This window comes from Nanorana parkeri, unplaced genomic scaffold (assembly GCF_000935625.1).
Source record: "Nanorana parkeri isolate BGI_ZX_2015 unplaced genomic scaffold, ASM93562v1 scaffold1344, whole genome shotgun sequence".
In the NCBI taxonomy this organism is placed as follows: Eukaryota; Metazoa; Chordata; class Amphibia; order Anura; family Dicroglossidae; genus Nanorana; species Nanorana parkeri.
In genome coordinates, this window is record NW_017307612.1 from 164274 (window position 1) to 180999 (window position 16726).

Here is a 16726-nt window from a genome sequence, read left to right on the forward strand (position 1 = left end):
CTTGGGAAAATGCGTTATCAACTACTGTATAGTGGCTGTAGATAGATGGGGGTGAGGCATAGTGTTATGAGTGTTATGTTTAGTTTATATGCAACTCTATGATTCATCTCTGTGGCACTTGTTTCCTGTGATGCGTTTCCTGTTCCTGTTCTGTGTGTTCTCTTCTAAGAACATGACTTCTGTACACTAACGGCTTATACTGTCATTATTATCACAGAAAACATGGTGTCAGAAGTACTTGAATCTGCGCTGCTTCTACTCATGGGACGCTGAAAGCTTGCCTGTCTTGCAGTGAGAGGCCTTAGAGCTGAATGTGCCTCCTGTAGCGATTGCAGTCCTGTCCTGAAAGCTGAGCACTGGAAGCAAGAAAACCAGCACCATGGCAACTGCACACAGCATTCCACTACCTGAGACAATGAGGGTGAGTGGGGATTGCAGCAGTAACTGGGATAACTTCAGAGCTGAGTTTGAGGATTACTCCCTAGCAACAGGATTACATGAGAAGCCTGCAGCAGTGCAAGCAGCTACACTGAGGAGAGTTATGGGCAGTGAATGCCTTCATGTTTACAAGCATAATCTGAACCTCACAGAGGAGCAGAAGAGTGACACTAAGGCTGGGTTCACACCTAGGCGTAATGAATATTCCCGTCTGTCGCGCCGTATTTTTACCGCGATTCGCGGTAAAAAAAACGCGCCACAAACACGCGTTTCCGAGGGCTAACTTGGCTGTATCCCAATGGAAACGCCCAACAAAAACGGCCCAAAGAAGTACATGTACTTGTTTGGGCGTAGGCCGTTTTGTAGGGTGTTCAGACGGGCGGAAATACGGAAAGGTGTGAACCATACCCATAGAAAACAATGGGGGATTTTCATGTTTGTACGTTTTGTAGAGTGTTCATAGAGCATTGAACCCGCGACAAAACGTAAAGGTGTGAACAGGGCCTTAAGCTATCCTGGATGCATTAGAAGCTTTTTTCAGACCTTCTAAAAATGTCATATATGAAAGATATATATTTGGCAGCTGCAAGCAAGGAGAAAGTGAAACAATAGAAAACTTTGTCACACGGCTAAGAGAAAAAGCTGCAAGCTGTGACTATGGGTCTCTGAGAGATGAACATATTCGTGACAAAATAGTTCTGGGTATCACTAGTGAAAGCACACGCCGACACCTATTGAGAGAACATGATTTAAACCTACAAGCAGCAATTGTGATATGCAACAGCCAAGTTTGAAGAACCACCAGCACAAGCTTCAGCACAAAAATCACCAACGCAACTCACCTGGGAGCACGCCTGCATCATGCAGGTACTGTGGCAATGTGCATATATGAGAGAAAGAAAAGTGCCCTGCATATAGGAAAAGCTGTAGAGCATGTGGTAGATTAAATCATTTTGCTGGAGTGTGTTTGTCTAGTAAAACAGAAGCAAGGAAACTGCACACAGTTGAGCACATGTCAGATCTTGAGAATGCACACTTGCTTAGCACTGATGTGGTTTACATGAAGGAATGCATTGGTGCTGTACAATCTAAAGGCCAAAAATGGTTTGTAAATCTCAGACTAAATAATATATGCCAACCGTGCCAGCTGGACTCGTGTGCAACATGTAATGTCATGAGTTTAAAAGACAAAATGAGACTGGCACCTAGGGCACCTCTTCAGCCTAGTGGCACCAAACTGAAATTATATTCAGGGGAGCAATGGAATCAATGGGACGTTTCCGAACAGAATGCTGCATATACGTGGACATATGCACAAACTTGAATTTGAGATTGTGGAAGCCAATCAGAAACCGCAACACTCAGTTCTTAAGCTTACAATTCAGAAAATTTGCCTTGAATGGGAGTTTGAGCATGTAACTTCCTCACCACGGCATCCACAGGCTAACGGCAAAGCTGAATCTGCGGTGAAGATTGTAAAAATTTTATGCAAGAAAGCACAAAGTGATGGTAAAGACCAGTGGAAGGCCATCTTACATTAGAGGAACACTCCAACTGTGGGCATGGATAGTAGCCCAGCACAGAGACTGATGTCACGATGATTAAAGACCTCCTTACCTGTGGCCAACAAGTTACTTGAACCCTCTGTGATACAAGGGGTACCGGAAAAGTTACGGCTTAAGAGGCAAGTTTTCAAGGCACAATATGACACATCTGCAACAGATTTGCCTGCATTGAATATTGGGGAATGAATCCGTATGAAACCGCTGCCTGGAGATCGAACAAGTCGCTGGAGAATGGGTACTTGTCTGCGAAAGGTTGCACCACGCTCCTATCTTGTGGACATTGATGGAACTCTATCGTCGCAATCGTGTGGATCTGCGTGTGGCTGAAAAGTCTGATTCACATTATCCAGTTGACAGGCCAGACTCGCCCGGTAATGCAAGGGCAAACTCACCAATTGGTGGTAGGGAATGTACAGTGATGATGCCACAGACTAATGTTAATGACAGTCCAGAGCAAGCAGTTACAGGTGAAACTCGAATAATTAGAATATCGTGCAAAGTTCATTTATTTCACTAATGCAACATAAAAGGTGAAACTAATATATGAGGTAGACTCATTACATGCAAAGCAAGATAATTCAAGCCGTGATTTGTCATAATTGTGATGATTATGGCTTACAGCTCATGAAAACCCCAAGAACCCCAAATCCACAACCTCAAAAAAGTAGATTATTACATGCAATCAATAAAACAAGGATTGTACATAGAACAATATCGGACCTCTGAAAAGTACAAGCATGCATATGTACTCAGTACTTGGTTTGGGCCCCTTTTGCAGCACTTACTGCAATTACTTTTGCACGATATTCTAATTATTCGAGTTTCACCTGTATATCGGACGGGAGTGAAGAGCAGAGCATGCCAGTAAGTGGTGAGAAGAGCCCAGTAACCTCGGAGAGGGCTAAGAAACACTTTATACAACGAGGGTCAGTCTTTACACGCAGTGGTAGACATTCACAACCGCCCAAAAGACTTAACCTGTAAATATGTTATTACAAGGATTCATCCAAATTTCACAATGATCATTTATTAAGAGGGAGATGTTATGAGTGTTATGTTTAGTTTATATGCAACTCTATGATTCATCTCTGTGGCACTTGTTTCCTGTGATGCGTTTCCTGTTCCTGTTCTGTGTGTTCTCTTCTAAGAACATGACTTCTGTACACTAACGGCTTATACTGTCATTATTATCACATAAAACACCTAGTACACATATTAAATGCCAGGATAACAGTAGAGATCATAATGTACTATAATTTGCATGCTGTGTCTCCTTCCTCCTTTAGTTGCTCTATAAACAACTATAAAAATAATTAATATTTAATGGTTCTTGAAACTAAATACATTTGATTGATAACATCTATTGAGTACTTTACTGTTGTGTTGAATACATTTGCAGATTACATTTTCTCATTATGATTCCACCAAGCATCAAAATATTATTAACGTTAATATGACAATACAACAGATACGATGTCTGGCCAGTTCCTAGATCATCCTATAGTCACATCTGCATGGTGGCCTGCACTGCAGACAGTGACTCGAAAATTGAACTGCATTTTTTTGCATTAAATTCGTTGTGTACAAATAAATCGAACTGTAATAAGCAATTATTTCCATAAGATGTAACTAAAGCCATTAAAAGGAATATATAGGGCAGCGGTGCTTAAGTGGAGGTATCCAAACCAAATGCCTGGGGTATGGAACTGTATCCGTGAAAATTTCAAAAAAATCAAACTGGAATCTCGATCTTATTGCATCTGAAATTAAAGTGAAAAATCAACTTTGTGTCAGATGGCAATGCAAGTAATATTGTTAGTAACTGTACCTTCATTCCATGTTTTGATTGTTTGATTGCAAAATAACAGCAGAAATCTCACTTAACATCCGTTCGCTTTTCTCCTCCCCCGTTCTATAGGACCGAGAGCGACGCGGATTGCATCACTTCCGTTCTCCCTGAGCTGTCATTGCTCGGCTCCTGAAGCCAAGCAATAAGCTATTGAAGTGCAATAAGGAGGTCTTTAATCCTCATGTCTTCTCATGCTTGGGGAGAACTTCCCTTTGCAGCTGAGTGCCTCTTCTTGTAGTGCTGGCTCAGGTTGCAAACCTACACACAGACACCATGTATCCATTCCAGAGACAAGGCGGTCTGCTGCAAAACAGAAGTTCTGCCCAGCATGAGAACAGATACAGATTTAAAAGGAAGAGCAGCAAAGAGAAGGGAAACAACCATGGATTACAGTAAGGCGCACATTAAAGTATTGGTTTATGTTAAAAAATCTGAGGGTTTAATGTCACTTTAAGTTAATTTTTCACAACATTTTTGGGTTTGATAAAGAGTTGCACCAATATCGTGCAAAAGAAATTTGCAGCGGCCACCATTTTATTCTACAGGGTGCTGGCTTTCAGAAAATATGTAATATTTTGGGGGTTTGAAGTAATTTTCACACTAAAATGTGGATTATATGATGTTTGCAAAAAACGAGAGGAAAAAAAAAAAGGCTTAGGCAAGGAAAGGGTTAAGACCAAGCTGTCCATGTAGCATACCAGATAAAGGATTGAGACAAACCATTTAACACTGACAGGGGTGCTTACAATGGCCAGCTTTTATTCACTCATGTAAAACTTTTATTCCAAAAGAAAGAAAAACTGTGTAGCTGCTTAAAACGTGTTATATCTGGAGTTTGGATTTAATTTGCTAGTCACATTCATTTAAATCTGCTAGTACATCTAACACAGCTCCCACCACAGGGTGACAATGCTGCTTTCCAAAGGTGGGGCCACCCTTGAACAGCAGCATTTTCACGCTGTGGTAGGGGTTGTTTTAGATGTACTAGCATGGCATGCTTCTCCATAGTGGAGACACCTTGAGATGTGTGTTACTGGCCGGATCACCAGGTGAAAATATAGGAAAGAAATCCTAAAAAAGTAGAATTTACCTTCAGTTATATGTACTCATAACTGCACTCCCTACACTCCCAGCACCTAGCATTACGAAGACCTTAGAGTGAGGGTAAGCCCCAAGCTCCAGTCAGTGGGAGGAAGAAGGAAATCTGATGTGGCCCCCCAACAATTCCTGTCACAATGGGAAAAACGATGGCATTTCCTCATAGTGTCAAACCTTGCCATCTCCTCCCTGCCTCCTGTGCATTCCTATTGACCAGTAAGTCTGCCAATGATAGTGATGGGCTAATAGGAATATGTGTGGGTGGTACAGATATCTAGAAGCACCTCTAGGTTTCTTTACTTTACTATACTTTATACCTGCAGCAGCCCCCATGACATGATGAGTCTGTTCAAAGAAGAAATTAACAAAATCTGGAGTACAGAAGATATGCTCACCTGGTCCTCAGTCCCTCCGCTCCAGCTGTGGTATGTCCCTCAGTGTCATCCTAGGTGCTTAGCCTGCCGGAACCTAGGCTAGAAGAGGCTATGAGGACCGGCCTAGCAGCCAGGCAGGATTGAGGATCAGGTGAGTATATTTTCTTTGATCCAGTCCCTAGACAAAAATGAGCAGTTAACCCTTGTGCAGGGGTAGCCCCACTGCAAGGGTTAATTTTGTTAATGTTGGGAGTTCTTCTTTAAACTGTCACTAAATTTTTTTGCAATCTGTTCATTTCCAGTTTTGCTTCATGTTCAACTGTTTGGGGGAAAAAACATAGCAAATCCAAGAGTATTTATACAAATAATTGTTTCACACCATTGCAGGACTTGATCATCACAAAGGCACCACTGCGATGTATTAAATATTGATTTCATATTTCCCTAAACCAGAGTGCAATTTGGGTTCCTGAATTTTTCAGAAGAAATTATGTATGGTCACTTAAGGTGCCCATACACTGTACGATTATCGTACGAGAATCGCGGGAAATACCGAGATCGTACGATAATCACAAAGTGTATGGAAGGCGTGCAACCGTTCCTACTGTACGGTGGCACGTCTTCTGTCGAACAAGCAGGCTGGAAAACCCGCCGAGAATCGTACCATTCTCGGCGGGTTAGTGGCCTGCTTGTTCGACAACTGCCGAACGGGCCGGTGTGCGCACGCGTACACTGCCCGTTTGCAGTGATCGGAAGCCTGCCCCTCATTGCAGTCATCGTAAGCCTGCTCCTCAGGGGGGCGGGCTTGCGATGATCGCAAGTACGATTTGCCTGTCCAAGATGGACAGATCATACGTTTTTTAACCAGTTGACATCCGCGGTGTTAAACCCCCTTCCCATCCAGGCCATTTTTCAGTATTCAGTGCTGCGGTACTTTGACTGACATTTATTTTGTCATGCAACGCTGTACTGAAATGAATTTTATACCCTTTTTTGGGGACAGATAGAGCTTTCTTTTGGTGGTATTTTTACCACTGGGGTTTTTTTTTAAACTATATTAAGGAAAAATTACAGAAATTTAAAAAAAAAAACTGTTTCCCCTATATTAAATGATAAAACATTTATTATTACCCAATTTTTTGGTAAAATATAAAAGACGGGGTCACGTCGGGTAAAAAGACACCAAACATGTCAAGCCTTAAAATTGCGTGCGCGCGCGAAACCTCAAAAAACGATAATACCCAAAATTGGCCATAGGCGACGCTTTAAAAGCTGTTACCGCTCATCAGTTTAGTGTTATCAGTGATTGATGGCCCTAAAATGATTGCTCTCACTGCGACGTTCGCGGCGATATGTAACATGTGTAGCGCAATTGTCATTTTTGCGCGCTGGGGCACCAGACGTGTATTTACGTTTATAGGTGCGTAAACGTGGGGGCGGGGGAGTTAAACATTTTGGGTTTTTTTTTTTCACTTTTTTTATATGTGACTTTTATTTTATTTATTTATATATATATTTTTTGCAATTATTGTTATTGCTATTATATAGGGGGATAACAATCCCCCTATATAATAGCAAAGGCACACTGACAGGTCCTCTTTATGGAGACATTAGGGGTCTCTAGGACCCCTAATGTCACCTGTGGACCCCAAAAGAAGCTGATGAAAAAACAAGCACATATAGACGATCGGCGGGCTATGGAGCCGCCGATCGTCTATATGTGAAACACCCGGTAACGGGTGTTTGCATTGGTCGGGTCTTTTCTGCCCTTGCGTGCCCACTAGGGGGCGCGTGCGAGCAGAAAAAAAATGCCGTCTGCAGTGCTGCAGTGCCGTGCCGTCCGTTTTTTTACAACGGGCGGACGGCAAGTGGTTAAATTACTTTACAACCCTCGCAAGACAAAGTCTTGCGAGGGTTGTAAAGTGTATGGCCACCTTAGAGCTTTATTTTTAAGGCTTGACTACGCCCCGCTCACACCTTTGTGATTGAATATGCACATATGAACTTGCATTAATGCATACACACAACTTTGCCTTTGTTTTTAACGGTGCTACTTTCCATCTGTGTGCTGCAGTGTTGTGTGTTGTTAAATTAAGTTAAAATCCATTTTTTAGTGTGTGGATGTAGGCTGTAAGCCCTATTGATGGCAATGTCAGCACAAGAAATGTAACATGCATTTTGACATATTTCCAGCGCATGGTAACCGGCCCTTTCAATAGCAATCTCAACTCTACTCAACACTTCATTGGCCTACCAAAGAAGCATAGAACATATAAAAACATGCATCAGCATGCATGGAAATGCATGCTAACAAAGTGCATAAAAATGCATAGCTACACACGGAAAGGTGGGAACCCGAGCATAGGGACATCCTTTTCTCCCTTCTTCTGGCCCATACATTTTCTCTGAACAGAATCACAATCTGCATCCCATGGTAATATAGTTTTATTTTGCTTCCTGAGATTGTTTCATGGCTGCTGTTACTTGAACTTTCATAACAAGAGACAAATACAGCAAACAAGGACTATGAACAGTAGCAGCACAAAAGAGGAACTGTCTACTTCTCTTTTTGTACATGTGGGAAAGAGATCAGTTTGGTGTTGAGGTTTAATCTGCTTATATTTTTTAAATAAAACCTTTGTCATCACTGGGTGCTTCCCTATGCAATGCAGACCGATCATGGCTGGTTTGAGGTGCCAGCAGGTTGCTGTACATAGCTTCCTGAAAGCATCACTGCACACTGCCTCAGTACTCCTAGTAAGAGACCTCAGGTAGGTTACAAGCAGTGGGCTAGGCCTTGGGAGCAGTTATTTAAATATCAAAATGCCTTGATGGGTGGATGTTAGGAGAAATAGTTGTTTCCAATGCTGGCAGCATTTGCATGCAGACTGCCCTGAGTAACGTCCACATGTAATGCTGAACCTCCATGATTGAAAGAACTGAAATAAAATGTAGCTTCTAATGCACACTGCGAGTAAGCAATTTCAGTAAAGGAGAGGGTCCTATACAACTGTGCAAGACTCAGGGTAAAGCAGGAGTTCAGCTGTAATTAAAATAATCCTATCAAGACATGTTTATGACTTTTATGTCTATAGTTGGTACTTATATATGTACATGGGATAAGACATATTTGCTAATTGCTTTTACAGGCTCTGCTAACTGCTGATCCTCAAATCTCGATGCCATCCTCCCAGATTGAAAACAAAACACTGTCTGCATCTAAATATCTATTGATGTAAAACACCCCTAATGCTCCTGGTAGTAAAAGACCATTTGACCTCAGACTTAACGCAGTTTGGAAGCCACAGTTTTTATTCATAGGGCATACAGTATCTATGGAAATTGAAAGCCCATGCTTACTTAATTAGTCTTCAATAAACTTTCTACATTACAATCTGGGGGATTTACATTTCTTGATCCCCCTCAGGTCCCACTAGATGCCACACCCACACAAGGTGGAGGCTGGAGCGGAGAGCCTGAGACTGGAGCTGAGAGACAGAGACTGGAGGGGAGAGACAGAGACTGGAGAGGAGAGACAGAGACTGGAGGGGAGAGACAAAGACTGGAGCGGAAGACTGAGACTGGAGCGGAGAGTAGACATGTGCGATTCGTTTCGTTCCGAACAAATTCGGACAAATTTTTTGGAAATTCGGACATTCGGATGTATCCGAATTCCGAATTACAGACATAACGAATGCAAACGAATCCGAATTTCCATTTACGAAATTCGGTAGCGTTCGTACGAACGTTCGTTTCGTTTTCTGTTCTTATTCGTTTCTTATTCGTTTCTTATTCGTTTCGTTCGTTGGAGCAAAGTGACATTAGAGGAGAAAAATATTTTTTTCCCCTCAAATGTCACTTTTGCTGCAAACGAACGAAACGAAAAAGAAACGAATAAGAACAGAAAACGAAACGAACATTCGTACGACCGCTACCGAATTTCGTCCGAATCCGAATTCCGAATCCGAATTGATTTTCACACCCGAATCCTGAAAAACGAAATAACACAAATCCGAATTTAAAACGAAACGAAACTAAACAAATTTTTTGGCAGTGCACATGTCTAGCGGAGAGCCCGAGACTGGAGCAGAGAGCATGAGACTGGAGCGAAGAGCCTGAGACTGGAGTGGAGAGCCTGAGGCTTGATTGGGGAGAGTGAGGCTGGAGAGGAGAGCCTGAGTCTTGGAGCAGAGACCCTGAGGTTGGATCAGAGAGCCTGAGGCTAGAGCAGGGAGCCGGAGGCTAGAGCAGAGAGCATGAGACTTGGAGCGGATTACCTGCGGCTGAAACGAAGAGCCTGAGACTGGAGTGCATTATTATGCCCATCTACATGGGACCAATAAGATCACACAAAACACTTTTTCCTGCCATTCAGTGAAAAGGTGTACAAAGCTCTGACAGTATTTAATTTTTTCAAAGAGTATCAGTTAGTAAATGTCTCCTGACATAACTCATTACATCCTATTGTCAACTTGTCAAGGTAAGCATCCGTCGCTTTAACCTACGAAGACATTGGCAAGACAAAAAAATATTGAAAAGACGGTCTCGCAGCTCAGAAAATATAAGCACACACCATGAAAGCTAAAAGAAAAAAATATATACGGTATTTGGAGTCATGGCTGTAACTGTCAGTCTTGCAAAGCCTCATAGGACTTCACAACAGCTGAAGGGTGGGAGTTGCACACCTCTGTCTTAGTCCCACCAACACTTTTTCAAGCAGCTCCACGTTCACACACAGACGCACTTATCACTAGTGGTGAGTGGCAACTTGGTGCAGACCCAGTTCACCCACACCCGTGCAAAACTATGACTGACACCCCCCACTTTTCGGCCCAATCAGTTGTGGCATGGACATTCTCGCCCTGCAGCTACATATAAGGGTTGGGTAATCACCCTGCCACAGCTGATTGGGTCAGCAGTGGGGGGTGTCAGTCAGAGTTTTGCATGGACTTGGGCTAAGTTCATCACTACCTTTTACCTCCCTTGCCCTGGTGGATCCTAGGATGTTCTTTTTTGTATGTGCATAACTTTGCACAGTCGCAAACAAGAATATGTTGGAAGAACATAGAATTAGAACTTTGCAATTTGTTAGCATGACATTTTTGTCTTTTCGCCTAAACATTTTGTTGCAAACACGTTCATAAATTCCCCTATTGTATTTTACTTCATAGTTGTGTCATTCATCCTAGTGTGTGTTTGTTTAATTATTGTATAACATAGTAGTAAAAAGTGAGTTTGGTGATAAATTGCGGGTCTCCCAGAGTTCAGTGGAAAAGCCGCTTTCTAAATGTGCTTAGCAGTTTGGAATGCATTCACAACAGACAATAATACGAGAACGGGACTTGTTATCCCTGTTTGGCCTCTTTTGTTCTTGAGTTTGGCACATTTCCATCGATATGAAGTGTCTCTAACTATATGCCACTCTAGAGGTGAAAATAAAATGTTCAAACAGTATCTATTCACATTTAATACAACCAACGATTTATGCATACAAAACATTTTAAGCTCACTTGAACCTTTATGTATTGTTAAAGATTAGTAAATCTAAGGGCTAACCATTTGTTCCCCCATTTTGGACAGAGTAGCGGAGGGGACAGTTTTTTTTGCCATCTGTGTCACATTAGTGAGATTTTCCTTCACTTCCAGCCCTGTAAACTTAACAAGATGTGAGGAGAAATCTTTCCAATATAAGGGGGTATCCCCTCTTAGGCAGCTGTCACAGGAACAAGTGTCCCCTTTGGAAGATTTCTACTCTATTCCTGTTCTGTTGGAACATCAACATTTTGTATTGATACTCACTTCTATTTCAAGTGATACTGGTGATCTCCGGTGTGTCCCGATTAGGGAGCGTGAATCTCCCTAACCGGAACACATTAATATAAACCTGACAGTGGTTCTAACCCTTGACCACTCTATCGAAACCTAAAAAAAAATAAACAGGTTTTGCCTTTATTTTTATTTTAGTGTGATGTAGTCAGGCTGGCGAAAAACCAATATCAAATTGCCACTGTTGGCAGAATGCTTCCTGCACAGTGCTCCAATCAACAACTGTTCTCAGGGAGCATGAGTGTTTCTGATTGGATCCCAGTAGTTGTGACTGTGTAGGGAGCTTTGGACCACTGAGGATCCAGACTGCTGTACTTTGTGTGAAATCAGTGGTCCAGATTACCAGCGTGCTGATAGCACGGGAGTTTGATATAGGACTACAGTACTAGCACATTAGAAAAGAAACACTGACACATACCGGTACTTTACTTTTTAGGGAGTCTCACTCAACTATACTAATAAAACATAAGGGTTTAATTGGGCTTTAAGTATTTCCCCATCACTTTAGTCATATTTTCATTTTGTGGAAATCCTATTTCCAGGAAAATGTGGACAGTTCCATTTCCAGATGAAATGGAACATTTGTACATATACTGTATAAACTGTATACTATATATAGATTTGTCTTGCAGTTAAATGTCACATTGCTGATGTGGTAAAAGTTCACTGGATCTGCTTATTTTTGCGATGTCACAATAAAAAAAAGATGAGTAAAGCAAAGTAGAGCAAATTATGTATTTTTAAGAAATAAGAACAGCAATACTTCCAGACTGGCTTGCAGTCTCACAGTGGCAGCCGCTGCAGTCATGTGCAAGGACTAGTATGTACAGATTGTTTCTAGGCTAGTGACTCAACAGGTAGCAAGGGAACAATAAGAATGACAGCTTAGCTCACCCTACTTCCTCCTTCCAAAGCACCTGCTCTGTGTTTACATTAGAGATTAGAAGGCTGAAAGGCTGCTAAATTACTGCTAGGAGAGAGATGCCGGGAAAGCTGAGCTGCTGAGAGATCAACTTTATTATCTTTGTTGATTCTGCTGTGACTTTTGAGGATGAATTGCTCCACAGTGCCTGCAGCTACAGAGGTCATTGGTTTTTTTTTTAAAAGACCATTTACTGCTTAAAGTGATATTAAACACCAGGTTTTTTTTTTCTATATTAGATGCTGAGGGTAGGACTTACACCAGCTTAAGCTCCTTCTGCATTTAACTTTTTTTGTCCTTCCTTTTTAAACTCTCCCCCGACCAATATCCTCGACTTCTGTTGTAAGATGGCTCTTTGGCTTGCAACCCTTGCATACGTGTTCACAAAATATGCACACCCACTGCCTGAGCTGGACATGCTCAGAAGAATAGGTAGAGTGACTTCATGACGGCCACAACGTCACTATGGATGATGGAACAGCTAGTACGAAAGACATCAATCAGAAGACAATTGTTTGCATTCAGAGTGCACGTTCCTTGACATTATTTCATGAAGCAACAGCACGACTGCATCCACCATCCTGGCTGTTTAATAATCAGTCACTGACAATATACACTGAGTGGCCAGATTATTATGACCACCCCATCAGTACTTCATTAGGCCACGAGATGACTCCACGAGATGACTTTGTTGGGCCGTCTCGTGACAAGCTGGGGAGGAGAGCGGTGAACGTCTATTCACCGACCTCCTCCCCGTTCTATGGGACCAGGAGTGCCGCGTATTGCATCACTTCCGGTCCCTGAGCTCTCAAGCCCAGCAATAAGCTATTGAAGTGCAATCTGCACTTCAATAGCTTCCTTAGAGTGGAAAGGTGGTACTAGGAGTCTTTTGGACCCCTGGTATCACCTTAATAAGGACCTGTCACCACCAATCTGTTATCACATGGGGGGCTTGTAAGCCCCCCCCTTTGTGATAGCAATTAACCACCTGCTGTCCAGCCGTTTTAATTAAACGGCCGGACATCAGCTTCTTGAGGGCGGGTGGGCGTTTTTACAGCGATGGCTGTTTACATACAAGCGTTCGGGCATCTGTAGAGATGCCCGATCGCTTGTAATATGTGGTCGGGTGTGCGCGCCCCCTCCGTCGCTGCCGCTGCTGGCGATCCCGGGTTCTGCTGTTCCCGGTGGGAGCCCGGGACCAGAACAGTTGCTCTGCGGCCGAAGATCAAATGGAGCTCAGTACACAAGCTCCGTTTGATCTCCTCTCCTCTTCTGAATGCAGGCAGTGATGTGTGTTACATCACTGCCTGCATTCAGTGTCACTCTCCGGTACAGAAACCGGAGAGAAGCTGGTGAGGCAGGTCTCTGCTTCATCAGCTTCTCTGGGGGTCCCAAGGTGACATTAGGGGTCTTAAAGACCCCTGATGTCTCCATAAAGAGGACCTGCCACTGCAAATTGCCTATCACATAGGGAGCTTGTTTGCTCCCTATGTGATAGCAACAAGCCCGCCTACGTGCGAAAACGCCGATTACATCCATTGCGCCGCACATGTTACATATCACCGCGAACGTCGGAGTGAGAGCAATAATTCTAGGGCCATTAATCACGGATAACACAAAACTGATGAGCGGTAAAAGCTTTTAAAGCGTAGACTATGGTCAATTTTGAGTATGGTAGTTTTTTGCGATTTAACAGGTGCGCGCAATTTTAAAGCTTGACATGTTTTGTGTCTATTTACCCGACGTTACCCCGTCTTTTATATTTTACCAAAAAATTGGGTAATAATAAATGTTTTATAACATAACGTAGGGAGAACAGTTTTTTTTTCAAAATTGTTGGTACTTTTTTCATTATATAGTAAAAAAAAAACCCTGTAGTGGTGATTAAATACCACCAAAAGAAAGCTCTATCTGTCCCCAAAAAATGGTATAAAATTAATTTCAGTACAGCGTTGCATGACGGAATAAATGTCAGTCAAAGTACCGCAGTCCTGAATACTGAAAAATGGCCTGGACAGGAAGAGGGTATAAACACCCCGGTCATCAAGTTTAAAAAAAAACAGTTTTAAAAATAATAATAATAAATAAATGTAAAAATAATCAAAAAAATGTTTTAAACTTCCCCCGCCCCCACAGGCACGCACATCATCACGCGTCGGGTGCACCTATGTACGAAAACGAAGATTGTGCTACACATGTTGAGTATTGCTGCACATGGCAGAGTGAGAGCAATATTTCTATGGCCAATATTTACGCATATCTCTAAACTGATGACCTGTAGGGGCTTTTAAAACGTTGTGTATGGACTATTTGGGATACTGAATTTTGTCGCAGTTTCACGGACACATACAATTTTTAACCTGGCATGTTGGGTATCTTTACTCGTTGTAATCTCATGGTTTATATTTTACGGAATAATGGTTTTATATAGTGTTTTGGGGCACTAAATTTTACTTAAGTGCATGTTTCACAAACTTTTGGGGTTTGATAATAAGTTCGCTAATGTCGTGCAACATAAAAATTTGTAACTGCCACCATTTTATTCTATAGGGTCTTGGCTTTCAGAAAATATATACAGGGCTATTCACAAAAGGGTGAAGAGTTTGGAGAAGGCAGGAGAAGTGAACAATCTAGGACAACATAGCTGAACTGGAAAGTGAGCTGAAATGGAGAATTTTTCCAAATCAGCTATGTTGACCAAGATTGTTAACTTCTCCTGCCTTCTCCAAACTCTTCACCATTTTGTGAATAACCCTGATAATGTTTGGCCGTTTTAAGTCATTTTCAGGCCTAAAATGTGGATGTTAACATGTAAACAAAAAATGGAGAAAAAAAAGCCTTTGTCCTTAAGGGGTTCAAAATATGTGATCTTTAATGATCCACTCTGCCACAAATTTCAACGAGCATTACAACAATTCTCATAGTCATAGGGGTCTATTCACGAAGCTGCCGAGGGCAGCCGAGTGAATGACCGATCTGAAGTGAAGTGAGCCGAACACTGTTCGGCTATTCATTTCAGGCTGGTATGGCTAATTTCAGCCTTACATCGGCTGAAATCAACCGTACATCGGCTTGATTCGGGTCGGCTGAACATGCGCAGCATGTTCGGCCGACCCGAAGTGCAGGATTAGCTGAGCCGCTCGGCCACGATCGGGAGCCGAAGGAGTCCTGGAGCCGAAGCTAGCCAAAGGCTACAGCCAGATCCTTCGGCAGCTTCGTGAATAGACCCATAGTCTTTTGTGACATTTTGGACAATTTCATGCTCCCAACTTTGTGGGAACAGTTTGGGGATGACTCCTTCCAGTTCCAACATGACTGCACACCAGTGCACAAAGCAAGGTTCATAAAGACATGGATGTGCGAGTTTGGGGTGGAAGAACTTGACTGGCCTGCACAGAGTCCTGACCTCAACCCGAACACCTTTGGGATGAATTAGTGCGGAGGTTGCAAGCCGGGCCTTCTCGTCCTATATCAGTACTCCACCTCACAAATGCACTTCTGGAAGAATGGTCAAACATCCCCATAGACACACTTGTAAACCTTGTGGACAGACTCCCAGAAGAGTTGAAGCTGTTATAGCTGCAAAGGGTGGGCCAACTCAATATTGAACCCTACGGACTAAAAGTGCCCATACACTGCACGATTATCGTACGAGAAACGCGGGAAATCCCGCGATCGTACGATAATCGCGCAGTGTATGGAAGGCGTGCGCCGTTTCTACTGTACGGTCGCACAACTTTTGTATTTCGAGCATGTTGGAAAACCAGCCGAGAATCGTACGATTTTCCTCTGGTTTTTAACATGATCGGGAGATAACTGCCGAACGGGCCGGTGTGCACTGCCCGTTCAGCATTGCAGTCATTGGAAGCCCGCCCCTCAGGGGGGCGGGCTTAAGCACCTTAACTCTGGTTTATCACACCTGAGCTCAATTTCTCTAGCCACACCTGTTCGCAATCAAGAAATCACTTAAATAAGACTTGACTGACATAGTGAAGTAGACCAAAAGATCCTCGAAATCTACACATCATGCCGAGATCCAAAGGAATCCAGGAACAAATGAGAAAGAAAGTAATTGAGACCTATCAGTCTGGAAAAGGTTATAAAGCCATTTCTAAAGCTTTGGGACTCCAGCGAACCACAGTGAGAGCCATTATCCACAAATGGCAAAAACATGGAACAGTGGTGAACCTTCCCAGGAGTGGGCGCCCAACCAAAATTATCCCAAGAGCGCAGCGACGACTCATCCAAGAGGTCACAAAAGACCCTACAACAAGATCCAAAGAACTGCAGGCCTCTCTTGCTTCAGTTCAGGTCAGTGTTCATGACTGTACCGTAAGAAAGAGACTGGGCAAAAATGGCCTGCATGGCAGAGGTCCAAGACGAAAACCGCTGCTTAGCAAAAAGAACATAAAAGCTCGTCTCCGTTATGCCAGAAAACATCTTGATGATCCCCAAGACTTTTGGGAAAATACTCTGTGGACTGACGAGACAAAAGTTGAACTTTTTGGAAGGTGTGTGTCCCATTACATCTTGCGTAAGAGTAACACCGCATTTCAGAAAAAGAACATCATACCAACAGTAAAATATGGTGGTGGTAGTGTGATGGTCTGGTGCTGTTTTGCTGCTTCAGGACCTGGAAGACTTGCTGTAATAA

The 16726-nt window shown here is 42.8% G+C and overlaps 1 protein-coding gene across 6 annotated transcripts in view; it reads right to left on the reverse strand.

Annotated features, from left to right (window-relative positions):
• Nucleotides 1-16726, reverse strand: part of CAPN3 (calpain 3) — a 156037-nt gene that overhangs the window by 107886 nt on the left and 31425 nt on the right. The gene's annotated exons all lie outside the window — the stretch shown is intronic.